General features: G+C 38.8%; 1 long non-coding RNA gene across 1 annotated transcript; it reads left to right on the plus strand.

Moving 5' to 3' along the window:
• The first annotated feature begins 386 nt into the window (after positions 1-386).
• On the plus strand, positions 387-6,182 carry LOC125483550. Its single transcript, XR_007262494.1, has 3 exons — positions 387-476; positions 2,931-2,998; positions 4,254-6,182. It is a non-coding gene; the product is annotated as an uncharacterized LOC125483550 (long non-coding RNA).
• The last annotated feature ends 10,119 nt before the right edge of the window (positions 6,183-16,301 follow it).

Consider the following 16,301-nt stretch of genomic DNA (forward strand, 5'->3'; position numbering starts at 1 on the left):
TCCTTCGATGTTTCAAATTTATCATTGTTTACAAGTTTTTTTTTCTGTATCTCACAGCAGGCATGAACATACGTTAAGAGCGTGGTCTCATAGAGCAAGGCAGTGCATTCAGTTAAAATTGTTAAAAACTCGAAATGAAATGATCATAAGTATGGTTGAACACTGTAACTATTAAAATCCAGTCAATGAAATCCATTAGTAATGATATTGAGAGGTTAGGTCATGTGGAAGATAAATGCAAGAACAGGTACTATAAGAACTGGAACAGAAGTGACCGTAGCAAGAATATGTAGCTTTTCATAGGCATATGAAATGTTATAAAACAAAATAAAGACTTTATGTTTCTCCACATGATCTAACTCAAGTCCATTTAATATTTTGCTTTAGAAAACACCTGCAATTAACATCGTAAATGAATCATTATGGACTTTGGTTTGACCATCTCTCATGAACCTACTTTGAGGCAAAGCAATAAGGTAAAGTTATATTTCTTTATGTACGTTATTTGAGTTATCTCTGCTGTAATACTTAGGATATGTAACTACATTCAATATCCTTAACTGATTTGGAGTTTTTCTTTGAATTAAAACAGCATTCTTAAGGTAGCATCACTTATTGCAACTCATGTATCTACTGACGTACATGATATTTTATAAATGCATAGGGGCTAAACATGGAACAAGCATCAATGGTGGAGTAAACATGATGTAGTGGAGAACATCTCACGCACAAATATGGGGACACCAAAGCTCAGGCTCTTGCAGAAAATTACTGGCAGTAACTTCATAGATGAGTCACAAACTGAATTAATTCAATAACAAAAAGCTACAAATCCAGGAAATCTGAAATAAGAACAGAAATGTGGAAATATTCATGAGGCCAGGTAATATTTTTGGAGAGCAACAAAGCTAACATTTCAGAAATGTGATCTTATTATCAGAAACTGAGTCAATTGTTTGTTCAAGTTTATTCTTAGGCAGTTATAATTATCTACATTTATCACACACACTATGAAAGACTGATATGCAAAATTATTCAAGGAAAATGAGAAATAAAGCTCTGTACTAGACTGCATATTTTCAATAGTTCTCAAAATATGCTCATAAGAATGACATCACGTATAAGCTTAAAAGGTTGAGAAAGCACTAATTATATATCCACCTGAGGAAGGGTCACTGGACCTGAAACGTTAATTCTGTTTTCTCCTTCACAGATGCTGCCAGACCTGCTGAGCTTTTCCAGCAACTTTGTTTTTGTTCCTGATTTACAGCAAGAGCAGTTCTTTCGATTTTTAATTATAAATCCATTGTTTGTTTTGTTGAATACCGCATACAGATATTGCATGGTTCCTATATTCTAGCAGCATGCATATAGTCTTATACATGTAATGTGCTCCACTTCATCCATTGTAACTTTAAGTTTGTCTTGCCTAAATGGTTTATCATATCTGCCACAAATGATGTGTACACTGCAGGAACATAATACAAGCATAGGCGAATATTCAAATTCTGAACTGTATTCCTTCACTAGACATCTAAAATGTTCTTTTATCTGACCAAATTTAGTTTGAATGACCTGTTCTGCTCTTCTAAAACCAAACAGTATTGTTACAGAACAGTCTTGTGATAAGTAAGGGTTTCAAACGCAGGAATCTACATGATTACGCAATTTGTATCTGTTCTTGGGCTTTGTAGTAATGTGATAGTATTGAACCTGGCAATAAGTATAGGATTTCCAGACACTGATGTATCAATAGGGTATTTAGGTTCAGCTTACTAATAAAGGATAAAAATAAGTGTTCCTGACAAATGTATTTGACTGAAAAAAGAAAATGATATCAAAATACAAAGTTAACTTGCCAAATGAAAAGTCAGGAAAGTTGCCAAATTGAACCAACAGCCTATAGTGAAAACTGTTTTAACATAAGATAAAATATATACAAACAAGAAAAGCAAGAAGTGGATTATAAACAGGATAAATAAAAAAAATTAGATCAACTGTAAGAGAAAAAAAACAGGCCAATGATAAATACGAATGTGGTAAAAGAAAGGATGAAATAGGGAACAGAAAATAAGAGAAAAAAATGAGCAAATCGCAAAAGGGCAATTAAAAGTCAGTGCATAGACAAATTTGTAGTACAGGAAGAAACAAGGTAGGGATAGGATCGCAAAATGGTGGTAGAGCTAATCTTGATATGTTGAGTATGTGATAAAGCGGCCTAGTCCTGCATTCACATATATCAGTGAGTGCAGCATCTTTTCCATTTCTTTTCCTTTGTTCCTGTAATCTGATGCTCAAAACAATGCACAGAATTAAATGCTTATTTAGGAATTATATTTTAGATAAAAATCCAAAAACCTTTAATGAACGTACAGCTGGTTTTAATAATCTGCACTGCAGCATGGTGGCATAGTGGTTAGCACTGCCTCCTCACAGCATCAGGGCCCTGGGTTTGATTCCGGCCTCGGGTGATTGTCTATGTGGAGTTTGCATGTTCGCCCCTTGTCTCTATGGGTTTCCTCCCATAATCCAAATATGTGGAGGTTAGGTGGATTGGCCATGCTAAATTGTTCATAGTGTCGAGGAATGTTTAGGTTATGTGGATTAGCTATGGGAAATGCAGGGTTACAAGAATAGGATGGGTCTGGGTGGTATGCTCTTTGGAGGATCAGTGTGGACTCAATGGGCTGAATAGCCTGCTTCTACACTGTAGGGATTCTATCATTCTACTTTATTTAAAATGTGTCCACTTTTCAGGGAGTGCATTTTATGCTTAAAGCTGGGTGACTACATTGAAAAGTCGTGTGACTTGAATCATGGCATTGGTCTCAATTCTTTGCTTTAATCCTCTTTCTTTGACTTTCATTTTCTTATCAGTTTTTTTGATTCTGACTCAAACAATTTTTCCTATTTTTGTTACACTTCCACAGCACTGCGATCTTCCATGCAGTTTTATTCCATTACTATTCTTATCAAGTTTATCATGCAGTTTGCACAGGTAGGTGATTAATCCTTTCTATCTCTATAAGTAAGTAGCATTCTGTTTCATATTTCATATTTTTCTTAGTTTATTGAGCAAAACCTCACTCCAAAATGTTGTTTTTTAAGTTGTACTCATTTCTTCAGCATTTTCATCATTTTGTCAACCATTATAGTGGTTCTTTATTGTAATATATGTAAATGATTTGAAAGAGAATGTATATGATCTGATTACTAAGGTTGAGGATGACACAAAGATTGGAGCAGCTGCAGATTGTGAGGAGGATTGACAGAGGATACAGTAGGTTATAGATTTGGATGGAGAAATGGCAGATGGAATTTAGTCTGGATAAATGTAAGATGATGTATTTTGGAAGGTCTGATGCTGGAGGGAAGTATAGAGTAAATGGCAGAACGCATAGAAGCATTAACATACAAAGGGATCTAAGTGTACAGGTTAACAATTCCTGACAGTGGCAACACAAGTGGATAAGATGGTCAAAAAGGCATATGGCCTGCTTGCCTTCATCAATCAAGGAACAGAGGATAAAAATTGGCAAGTCATGTTGCAGCTCTATAGAACTTCAGTTCGGCCACATCTGAAATATTGTAAACAGTTCTGGTTGCCATACTACCAGAAGGATGCGGAGGCTTTGGAGAGGCTACGGAAAAGGTTTTACCAGATATTGCCTAATTTGGAGGGTATTAACTATGAGGAGAGACTGGACAACTTGGTTTGTCTTCACCTGAATGTTGGAGGCTGAGGGGCAATCTGAAGTTTACAAAATTATGAGATACATAGATAGAATGAATTGTTGGAGTGTTTTTCCCAGGGTAGAAATGTCAATAATTAGGGGACATAAGTTTAAGGTAAAAGGGGTAAAGTTTAAAGGAGACGTGAGAGGCAAGCGTTTTTTTAAACAGAGGGTGGTAAATGCCTGGAATGTGCTGCCAGATGTGATGGTAGAAGTAGATATAATAGCCACGTTTAAACGGCATCTTGACAGGTAGGTGAAAAGAGAGAGAATAGTGGGATATGGACTGGGTAGAGGTGAACGTTTTTTGGTTTAGAAAGACATCATGTGCCAGTGCAGTCTTGGTGGCCCAGGGGGCTATCCCTGTGCAGTACTGTTCTTTGTTCTTTAATTTCCAACTCAGTGGGTTAATGTTAATTGGATACCAAATTTTTCTACTCAGCATTTCCACTATTTATTTCCAGAAGCAATTCTCTTCTTACTTCCAACGATGTTATTTCTTTCTTTCGTGTTGCGCAGACACTACAGTTCCAGAGACACCACCAGACCTTGGTTGAGTGGATTCTTCTTGCATGACAGACAAAAATGTGAGGAATTCTGAAGAAAGGTCACTGGGTCCAAAAATTTGCTTTCTCTCCACAGATGCTGCCAGACCTGCTAGATTTCTCCAGCAATTTCTATTTTTGTTTCACCAATGTCAGGAGGCTGTGTTACAGTGTGGTGGCAGTTTTATTTTTGGTGGTGATTGGGGCTGTACAATTCAGCTAAACATGATGCTGCCTGCTTTCTTATTCTGGTGCGTCTTGTTGACAAATTCCCATTGGTCAGTTTTATTGTGTAAATTTGTCCTGTTACTTTAAGCGATACAGTGCACAAACAAGTAGTTGTATCAATGCAGGATCAGGTCCTTATTGAAATCTCAAAATGCAAATTATCAATAAAGCAAATGCATGCAGGTGACAGTAGACCCTATTAATTGCAGAGATACCAAGTTACGAAATGTAACCAATTAACGAAGATACATGAATAAAACTAAAATACATGTTGTTCTTCTCAATTCTTTCCAATTATTTCATTGCTATGGTTACAATGTTTTAATTAGCTCAAAGCCATCTCTCATAGGCATCAGTGATTAGATAGACATTTGGCAGATCATTACCGACATTGATGAATACTTGCTTTCAGACATTACATCATCCTCCTTATTTAACTATTTTCGTTTATTCCATGTGCGCTCTTAACATATGACTTACAATTCCATGTAATTCAGCCTTCTAGTCCAGAAAGAAATTTTAATCGTGCGCTGGTAATTTAACGAGTACTAACTCCACAAGTTTCTTGGGTGATTCAGTTTTTCAGGTAGTAAAGATTCTTGTTCCCACTTCACCACCCTCACTACATGGAGTGGGTGAATGATGCTCAATGGATAACAATCAGGATAATCTTGGTTGATCCTTTTACTTTTCTCAATCCTGGTATAGTCAGTTTTGGCAGTTTTACTGCAACCATTTCCTTGATGAAGGAAGAAGGCTGCCCCGCTGTGAGTTTAGCAACAACTGGGAATGAAAAATATTGCTTGTATGATATGGCTATTTTAGTTAACAAAGGAAACATATGGGTCAGAAAGTGACAAAGATGTAGCATATTATGCACATTGTTTAGCAGAAACAAAGTGTCCCATTGTCTCAGCACTGACATCAGACATTGTTAAAACAATTGAATTCACATCCTTAATTCAAAGGATAGATGGAGTTGTGCACCTGTGATTTAATAAAGGAAGCAAATATGTAAGATATATTTGAATTTGTTTACAAGCTTTTGGGGATAGTTAAAACAGTTAATTAATTAAAAATATAAACTTCATCATTATTTATGTTGGAATTTTACCATTGGTCAAGCTAAATTAAAAATAATGAAAGGTATGTAATTAAGTAATTTGGAACTACAATGTAATATTTTGAATATTGTATTGTATACATTCAATTGCAGGCTGCATTTTTTAAATCACGGAAATTTGTTTAAGCTATCATGTGGGAAATATTGACGACATTTCTGTCAAATATGGAATCCAAATTTGAGATGCACTTACCCATAAGCAGAACAATTAAATGCATGCAACATCATATTTTTGCATAACGTCAACAGAAGTAAACTGAATTAGTCATTTATTGTTTTAAAGTATGGTTTCATTGACATCTTCAACAATGTACCTCATCTCTAACTTATGCCAAATAGGATGCACTACTCAAGCGTGATTCTTTTTTAAATTTTCCATACTTAACCATTATTCAGACCTTTCTGATTAAGCAGTCAATCTTATGCCATGTATTTGTGTGCATTAGATACTATGTTCAGGTTGTTGATAGTCCTTTGCTGTTGCTGTCTCATGGCTGTAAAGAGACTTTCATGGGTTGAGATTGAATCCAGACCAAGCTGATAAATGTATCTTTGGAGCAAAAGTCAATGTAAACATTGTGTTCATTGTAATTTTCAATGTTTGTGTTAATAATTGTGTTCAAGTTAACTCATTTAAAAATAAAACAAACTGCATCATCCTTGCTATGTGTCAAGATAAAACAGCAATTCATGGTGTACCTGTTATGACATTTCCACTTATGTTGTGATGACATACCAATTGAGACAAATCTTCATTATGTCTCATCACATGATAGCTAGAAAAGAGACACTTGCTTAAATACAACTTAGAGCTGTGTGCTTTGGGCTGTTGGTGAGAATGTGTTAGGCACATATTATCAATTTTAAATGTGTTAGCAATAGCTCATGCTCAGGCTCGTGTATTCCTAATCACTACTAATGTCACACTATTTTACACACAATTCATTAAGCCTAATGTGATTTACTGTGAAATGTTTGATAGTTTTTCTACAGAATATTGTCTGTTAGATCCAGGATAAATATGTCAGAATAAAACTATAAATCAAATTGTGCTGGCCACTAACATTTTGGTCAGAAAATTGTTGAATAAGGTAACGGTTCTGAAGGGGCTAATGTTTACCTTACATTGGATCTGCCCATTTCAGTGATGCCATACACAGTCTGTGGATGGAGTTAAGAAGTTCTACTGCAGTTTTTGGAGGGAGCTGATGTATCTGTACTAGCTCCAAAGGCCCCAGTATTTATGTTAGACTAACTGTAGCTGTACTTGATGCCATAATGCAACATATTTTCTTGTTATCCAAGAACAGTGCGCTTGTATAGATACACAATGGTTGTGTATCCTCTATCATTAACCATCAAATACTGTAAGGTGCCAAGAATGGTCATTTGGGAAAATGTTGCAAAATTAATAAAATGAAATAATTAAACATACTAAAATGTGTGAAAAAATAAGTAGAATATATAACCTACAAATATACCAATATATTCTGAAAAATCTTTTAAAAAATCTGAATACTTCAATCAATATTTATAAAGAATTTCAGTTGCCTCATGTGACTGTAGAAAGATCATTTATAAATTCCTTGGGTAGAAGTTTAACATTGTACACCCATCTTACTGCATGTATATGAGCACAATAAGACATCATTTTTGAGTCGAACATCTTGTGTCAAAAAGCACTGAAAAACGTCTTTATCAAAATCACTTTGGACCATTTTTCAGCACAACTTGTAAGCCACCTTAAACAGGAATTAGTCAAATTACTATTTTCTGTTTTTTAATCTTTACTTCTTTTCTCTTTACTTCTTTTCTCCAAGAACCCTCTTGTCTATCAACTCGTCTCCTTTTATTTCTTGACTCCTTGACCTTCCTACTCTTCTGCCACTCTCCAAGCTTGACTCACTCCTAGATGTTAATGTCTGGTTAATCACATTGTTACAAAAACTGAAGTTGCTGGAAAAGCTCAGCTGGTCTGGCAGCATCAGTGAAGAAAAATCAAGAGTTAACATTTCGGGCCTGGTGACCTTTCCTCAGAACTGCTGAGTTCTGAGGAAGGGTCACCAGACCTGAAACGTTAACTCTGATTTTTTCTTCACAGATGCTGCCAGATCTGCTGAGCTTTTCCAGCAACTTCAGTTTTTGTTCCTGATTTACAGCATCCACAGTTGTTTAGGTTTTTAATCATGTTGTTACATTTGTTTGTAACTTTATTTAAGGTTATGAACAAATAGGTGGTTCAGGATATATGCAGAGCAAAACAGGACAACTGTAACACCAGCTAAGGGATGACGTGGATGTGACTGAGAAGGTCAATAAACTCTGCAAGGGTAAAGGTCTATATGTCTTGACTGCAATCTTCCCAACTGGCCTAGAATCAATTAACATTAGATGAGATGATAGTTTCCCTCAGCACCTCACTTGAATCCCATGAATAGTCTATATCACTACTATCTTCTTATGAACAGCAAGCCCAGCTGGCTCATCCTACTTTTTCATTGAACCTCTTTCCCAAGAGGGCTGTGGGAGGCAAATCCTGCTAATTTCTTTCCCATCAAACTCCAGCCACTGCTGACCCTATCAATCAATCAGTTCTCACTGTTCGACTTCATATCTCTAGAATGTCCATTCATTTGTGAACAAGGCTCTTGCCATCCATGACTTTATTCTGGATGATGTATCAACATTATGGTCTTAGCAAATTGTGGTTAAAGGATGATCAAACCTTCTCGCTAAATAAAGTCTCCCTGTCTGGCTATAAATTCTACTAATTTCACAATCAAGGCTGTCATTGATGATAATTTGGTTCTTATTATTAAATCACAATTTAATCTGGTTCATACCGCTCTTGGCTCTTTCCCTTCCTTTGACAATGTTAACTTTACTCCTCCCACCTCTAATTCAAAATTATCATTCTTCACCATCTCCAAGAAAATATTTCGCCAAGGTGTCTTCACGGATTTGCCCCCTCACCTTCTGCATTGAGTTGTATCTCATGCTTGGTGGTTTCAAATTCCATCTTGACTCATCATGCTCTCTCTCAACTGAGTTCATGTATCCTCCCTAAATATTGTGCTGCCAACATAGTGACCCTTTCACATCGTCATCTTACATGGCCTCACTACTCCAAATGTATCAATCAGCTAACATCTTCTCAGATCGCTCACTTCCCTCTTTAACGGAACCAGTCTTTGAAAAGTCATCCTTGCAAACAATACTCCCACCTCAGATCTCCCTTTCTGCTCCAAAGACCTTAAATATGAGGTTGTGTTCCAAATCCATGTCCCATTTTTTTCAGACTTCCAGTTTGAAACTTCTAATCAGGTTCCTGCCTTTGCCACAATTCCCTGTATTAAAGACACAATTTTGTTTTTCTTTTTAATCATGGGATGTGGGCATCACTGGCCAGGCCAACATTTATTGCCCCAGAGGGCAGTAAGGAGTCAACTGCATCACTGTAGGCCAGACCGGGTAAGGATGGCAGATCTCCTTCCCTAAATGACATTAGTGAACCAGATGGGCTTTTCTGACGATCGAGAATGAATTCATGGTCATCATTAGACTCTTAATTCCAGACTTTTTGTTTGAAAGCTGGATTCAATTTCCACCATCTACCATGGCAGGATTCAAACCTGTGTCCCCAGAACATTACCTGGGCCTCTGGATTAACAGTTCAGTCATAATACCACTAGGCCATCACCTCCCCTTAAATATAGCTGTGACAAAGGAAAACTATTCCTCTTCACCTGACTTAGCCTTTCATACAGTCGATAACTATTCTCCTGCTCGCACCTGATTCTGTTTCCATCTGTCTAATTGTATCAGCAGACTGAATTCTAAAAACTTAATTTTATTTTTCTGTGTGATGTGAGCATTGCCGGCTGGTCCAGCATCTATTACTCATTCCAAATTCGATTTGAGGTGGTGCTGAACTACTGAGTGATTCTTCAACCATTGCAGTCCTTGGAGGGACTGCACTCTTTTGGGAAGGGAGTTCCAGAATTTTGACCCAGTGAGAGTGAAAAATAAGTGATATCGTTCCAAATCAGGGAGGTGACTGACTTGGAGAGGGATTTTGCAGGCAATCGTATTTCCTTGCATCAGTTGCCTGTTTTGTAGTTGTCAAAGGTCACTGATTTGAAAGGTGCTGTCAATAGAGCTTCGAGAAATTCCTGTTGTGCATCTTGTGGATCGTACACACTGACTCCCAGTGTGCATCAGTGGTGCAGGGGCTGAATGTTGAAGGTGGTAGTCAAGTGGTCTGTTTTGCCCTGGATAGTAACAACCATCCAGGCAGCTGGAGAGTACTCCATCACACTCAAATTGTACCTTGTAGATGATGGACAGACATTAGGAAGACAGGAGATGAAACAAACACATGAGAATGCTGGTGAAACACAGCAGACCTAGCAGCATCTGTCAAAAGAGAAACAGAGTTAACAATTCCCTTTATCAAATAATTTTTTCTTTCATTCATGGGATGTGGGGATTATGGGCCAGGCCAGAAATTATTGCCCATCCCTATCTACCCCAGAGGGCAATCAAAAGTCTGGAATGACTCTTCAGAACTTAAAGGTGTTGGGCAGAGGAGAACCAAGATGGTGAGTTACTTGCCTTAGAATTCCTAGCCTGTGTAGCCACAGTATTTATAAGACTAGTCCAGTTCAGTTTCTGGTTAGTAGTAGCTTGCAAGATATTGATAGTGGAGAATTCAGTGATGGTAATGTCATTAAATGTCATGGTAAGATGGTTAGATTCTCTTTTGTTTAAGATGGTCACTGCCTGACATATGTGTAGCCTGAATATTACTTGCCAATTGTAACCCCAAACCTCCTTTAATGTCTGAGGAGCTGTAGTCGAATTTGTGATGAAGCAGCTGAAGATGATAGACCCTAGGACAATACCCTCAGGAACTCATGATGTCCTGGAGCTGAAGTGACTGACCTCCAATAACCACAACCTTCTTCCTTTGTACTATTTATGATTCCATCCAGTAGAGAGTTTTCCCCTTGACTGTCAATGACTCCAGTTTTGCAGGACTCATCTATGCCACACTCAGGCAAATGCTACCTTAATGTCGAGGACAGCTTCTCACCTCACCTCTGGAATTTACTCCTTTGTTATCAGGGAATCAAGGAATAGCAGGCAGGGAAGTGGAGTTGAAACCCAAGATCAGCTATGATTACACTAAATGACTGAGCAGACGTGGTCAACACCTGTTCCCATTTCTTGTGTTCTTGTGTCCATGTTTGAAATAAACTTTTTTGGAACAGGACAAGAACTGAGTGGCCCTGGCAAAATTCAAAGTGAGCATTAGAGAGCAGGTTCTTGTTGTGCAAATGCCACAAGACAGTATTATCAATGTTCCCTGCCGTCACTTTGCTCATTTTTGAAAGTAGATTGATAGTGATGTAGAGTGAGGGATATCCTAGTCTAGGAGATTACAGTTTGTATTTGAACACAATTCTCCTGCTACTGATGGTCCACAACACTTCGTTGATGCCTCTTTTTGAGTTGTTGGGCCTTTTCAAAATCCACCCCATGTAAAATGGTGGCAGTACCATAAAACACAGGGATCCAGGTTAATTTGTCAAATTGAATCCAAAGGTGGCTCAGTGGCAGAAAGCAGAGGGTGATGATGGAAAGGTTTTTTTTTCAGACTGGAAACCTATGTCCAATTATGTACTAAAGGCTATGGTGCTGATCCCTTTGCTGTTTCCTGTGTACATTAATGATCTTGAAAAGAATGCAGGAGATACGATCATTGGCTTCACACATAACATGAAAATTGGGGGTGTGATAATTAGTGAGGTTGAAATTGTGAAGTAAATAGCTAGGCTGGTCAGATGGGTAGAATGGTGGTAATTGGAATTTAATGCTGCAAAATGTGAGGTGATGCATTTTGGGTGGACTATCAAGGCAAGGGAGTACACATTGAATGGTAAGATCCTAGGAAGTACAGGATCAGAAAGATCTTGGTGTGCATGCCCATAGATCCTGGAATTCCCTGTCTAACAGCATTGTGGGTCTTCCTACAACACATGGACTTTATCAGTTTTAGAAGGCAGCTCACCACCACCTTCTCAAGAATGACTTGGTTTGGGCAATAAATGCAGGTCCAGCCAGTGATGTCCATATTCCGTGAATGATTAAAATGAATCCCTCCATGACCTTGCTTCTGCATATTTCTGTATCTCTTCCAGCCCTACAACCCTCTGAGATATCTATTCTAATCTAATTCTGGATTTCTGAGCTTCCTTGACATTACTGCACCATTGGTGGTATTTCCTTCCCATGCCTGAGCCTTGAGCTCTGGAATTCCCTCCCTAACCACTCTACCTCTACAATTCTGTCTCCTTTTAAGACGGTCCTTAAAATCCACCTCTTTGACTAAGCCTTAGCATTGACTTAAGTGGCTCCGTCGTCATATTCCCTTATAATGCTTTGGTGAAATGTATGGAAAGTTTAAAATGAAGAAATAGTTATGTTGTTTTTATATCTTGTGCATTCTCACTCATAATCTATCATTGGTGGCTGTGCCTCCAGCTGGCTTTCCCCAAAAGCTTTGGAATTTCCTTTCTTTCACCTCTCCATCTATTTACCTCACATTCCTCTTTTAACATACTTGTTAAAACCTTCCTCTTTGACCACAGTTTTGCCCATCTGACCTAATATCTCATTATGTGGTTTGGTACTGTATTTAGTTTTATAGTTGTCCTGTGAGGCTTCTTGGATACTTCATCAATTAAAGTTGAAATATAAATATTTACTGTTGCTGCCTTTGAGGGTCTGAACATCTGTTTTATGTCTCCTTGTATAAATTTGTATGCAAAGAGCTAGTTGGGTGACAAGAATACCACACTCAAAAGTCCTCAGAATCCACTGTAGCTGAAGTTGCTGCCAGTGAGAGGATTGCTTTCTAAAAATAATTTAATAAGACCATAAGAAATAGGAACAGTAGTAGGTCATTCGGCCCCTTGAGTCTACTCCACCATACAGTAGGATCATGGCTGGTGTGACATGCCTCAAGTCCATTTTCCTGCCTTTTCCCCTCAATTTCCTTACTGATTCCTTTGATTCTCCTACTGATTCCTTTGATTTCCCTCCTGATTCCTTTGATACTCCTACAGATCAAGAATTTATCTATCTCAGCCTTAAGTATACACAAGGACACTGTTCCTCAGCTCTCTGTGATAATGAATTCCAAGGACTCACAACCCACTGAGAGAAGATTTACCTACTCGTCACAGTCTTAAAATGGTACTCCTTAATTCTGAGACTGTGCCCTAGGGTCTTAGACTGTTCCATGAGGGGAAACATCGTCTCAGCAGTGACCCCGTCAAGCCCCTTCAGAATCCTTTATGTTTCAATAAATTAAATAATGTCTACTTAGAGGCAAATAATTCCTGAGAGCCACTCTGGCCTACGCCTTCCATCTCACTTCTCATTATTATTGAACCAATATACAATAAAAACACTGCGCACAGATGGAGTTCCAGCCAACTGCTTAAGTTATGTTTGAGGTATTAACTATTGGTCTGAAGTTGGCAGACTAACTGGAGCCTGCTGTCAGCCCTACACAATCCATAACTACTCATGATTAGATTTATTTGCTTAACAGAAGTTGGCTTTAGCGGTTCATTTTAATTTTATAAGCAATCTGCTTTGGAGGAGGCAAGAACAGTGTCTTTAGTGATTATAACCTACCGTAAAATAAGTGTAAACACAGCTACTGATTTATGGTCGATTATCCTAATTTTGTATTTGTACAGACCTTTTGAGTGGGGGAAAGAAATCAATGAATGAAAAGCCAGTGACAAACAGATTGCACAATTAAATGAACAGTACTTAGTTTTGAGTATGACAACCACATTGTCGCACGTACTGGTGAGCAAAGTCTTCCTTATAGGGTTATTATATCAATGTGAATGGTGAGTTTGAATTAATTATCTACAATGGTTTCCAGCTGAAAACATATTAGGAAGGATGCCAAGGACTTGAGATGGTGGGGAGGAGATTTAACAGATTGGTTCCAGGACTGATGATGTCTGTCTGTAAGGTTAGCTTTGAGAAATTGGAGTTATTCTACTTGGAGCAAACAATGTTAAGGAGCTATTTGATAGAGATGTACAGGATTATGACAGATTTGGACAAGTTAGATAAAAAGGCTGTTCCCATTAACTGATGGTACAAGGAGTATGGAAACAGATTTAAGGTTTGGGGCAAGAGTTTGGGGAAGGGACGTGGGTTGTGGACATGAGGACAAACTCTTTTATTCAGACACATGAATGATAAATTAAAATCTTAAATGTATTTATATATACAATAAACAGGATTGACCCTTGGTTATGAGTCAGAATTGTGCAGCCAGTAACGGAAACAACATGGCATGCAAATTAAACAAAAACTCTATATTTGGGAGATTTGGTTTGATATATAAATTTATTGAATTAAACCATTTTCCAACTTACGAATGGAGACTTACGATCACAGACAAGATATCAAATTATGTGCTCCCAGACTCTTGAGTTTTCCTTTGGAAAACTGCCTCCTTGATGCCACCTTGTACAAGCAACAAAGAGATTTTGAGATGTTCTATGTTGAAGAAGTTCGTAAAATAATGCTTATGATGCAGCTGACATTCACTGGGTTACTACCAGGGACCATGGGATACAGTTTTGAAGAAAAACAACTTAGAACTTTGTCACTTCAGCTGAGATACTTAAGGGCTGACTTGAAGTTATGAACAATTCTGATATCGTCAATAGTAGTTAGCTTTTCCTTTGGCAGTAGAGAAGTTAACAAGGTGGCACACAGTTTAAGATAATCACAACAAAAATTTAAGGAAGATTAGAAACATTACCTGCACAAGGTAATTGGAAAGTGTAATTTTCTGTCACAAAATATAATCCATAATTATCAAGAAAAGGAGTTGAGCAGTTGATCGAATATGTGGTCTGTTAAAGGGCATGACTTAGACTAAGTGACTTGTGAAAATAAAACACTTGATAAGCCATATGGCCTGTTTCATGCTTCAACATTCTATAAACCTTTCTAACATTCTGTGATATAGATTTTGCAGTCCAGCACTAGAAACTCAATGAGCAAAAACAAAAATCCATAATGTGAAAAGTGGGTACAACTACTCATCTAGTGTGTCCATAGCTGGTCTGCATCTTGCAGCTGGGATGTATTACAACACTTTATTACCTGAAGCATAAAACAAATGTCAGCAAGCCAAGGTTTTCAGTAACAGTTGTAATTTGCAGCTCAAAGGGAGCTACTGGAGCTTAGGAGACAGGGAGCAGTAAAAGAACTCAGTGAGGTCTTGGAAAATGTCATCAATCAACATTCCTGGGTTAACTACAAACACTTTGTAACATATCTTTGGTATATGAAATAGCTGTGCAGCCATATCCTGTAATGCAAAACCAGATGTAAAAGAATAAAGCAACATTCAGACTTGACCTTCATTGGCCACAATCTCCTGTCAGATGTTTATGATGTTCTGCACTGTGGAGCGTTCCATAGATGTTAAAACACCCGTGTGATGTATTACAGTACATACTGTCTTGTGGCTTTTTGATGTAATGTCCAAAGCATGCAGCCAGAACTTTCAAAAACAATGCAGGCTAGAGCTCACCCTCTGAGCACATTTGCAGTACTGATCTACCAGAAACTGGATTACAGCTGACATTCATATACTGCAATGAATAAGGGGGTGATTCAGAGGCCCCTTGTGGCACAGTGGCAGTGCCCCTATCTCTGAGCTGTGGAGGCCTGGGTTCAAGTGTCATCTGCTTCAGAGGTGTGGAATAATATCTCTGAACAGGTTGATTAAAATAAAAGGGGGATGATTCAGATTCCTACGACCTTGCAGCAGATTGTAAACAAAGCTGAGACAACAAGGTGCAGGGCTGGATGAACACAGCAGGCCAAGCAGCATCATAGGAGCAGAGAGGCTGACGTTTCAGGCCTAGACCCTTCATCAGAAAAGGGGGAGGGGAAGGGGGTTCTGAAATAAATAGGGAGAGAGGGGGAGGCGGATAGAAGATGGATAGAGGAGAGGATAGGTGGAGAGGAAACAGGTCGAAGAGGCGGGGATGGGGCCAGTAAAGGTGAGTGTAGGTGGGGAGTTAGGGAGGGGATAGGTCAGTCCAGGGAGGACGGACAGGTCAAGGGGGCGGGATGAGGTTAGTTGGTAGGAGATGGAGGTGCGGCTTGAGGTGGGAGGAGGGGATAGGTGGGAGGAAGAACAGGTTAGGGAGGCAGGGACGAGCTGGACTGGTTTTGGGATGCGGTGGGGGAGGGGAGATTTTGAAGCTTGTGAAATCCACATTGACACCATTGGGCTGCAGGGTTCCCAAGCGGAATATGAGTTGCTGTTCCTGCAACCTTCGGGTGGCATCGTTGTGGCACTGCAGGAGGCCCAGGATGGACATGTCGTCTGAGGAATGGGAGGGGGAGTTGAAATGGTTCGCGACTGGGAGGTGCAGTTGTTTATTGCGAACCGGGCGTAGGTGTTCTGCAAAGCGGTCCCCGAGCCTCCGCTTGGTTTCCCCGATGTAGAGGAAGCCACACCGGGTACAGAGGATGCAGTATACCACATTGGCAGATGTGCAGGTGAACATCTGCTTGATGTGGAAAGTCTTCTTGGGGCCTGGGATGGGG

Source organism: Rhincodon typus, chromosome 7 (assembly GCF_021869965.1).
Source record: "Rhincodon typus isolate 14 chromosome 7, sRhiTyp1.1, whole genome shotgun sequence".
Lineage (NCBI taxonomy): Eukaryota > Metazoa > Chordata > Chondrichthyes > Orectolobiformes > Rhincodontidae > Rhincodon > Rhincodon typus.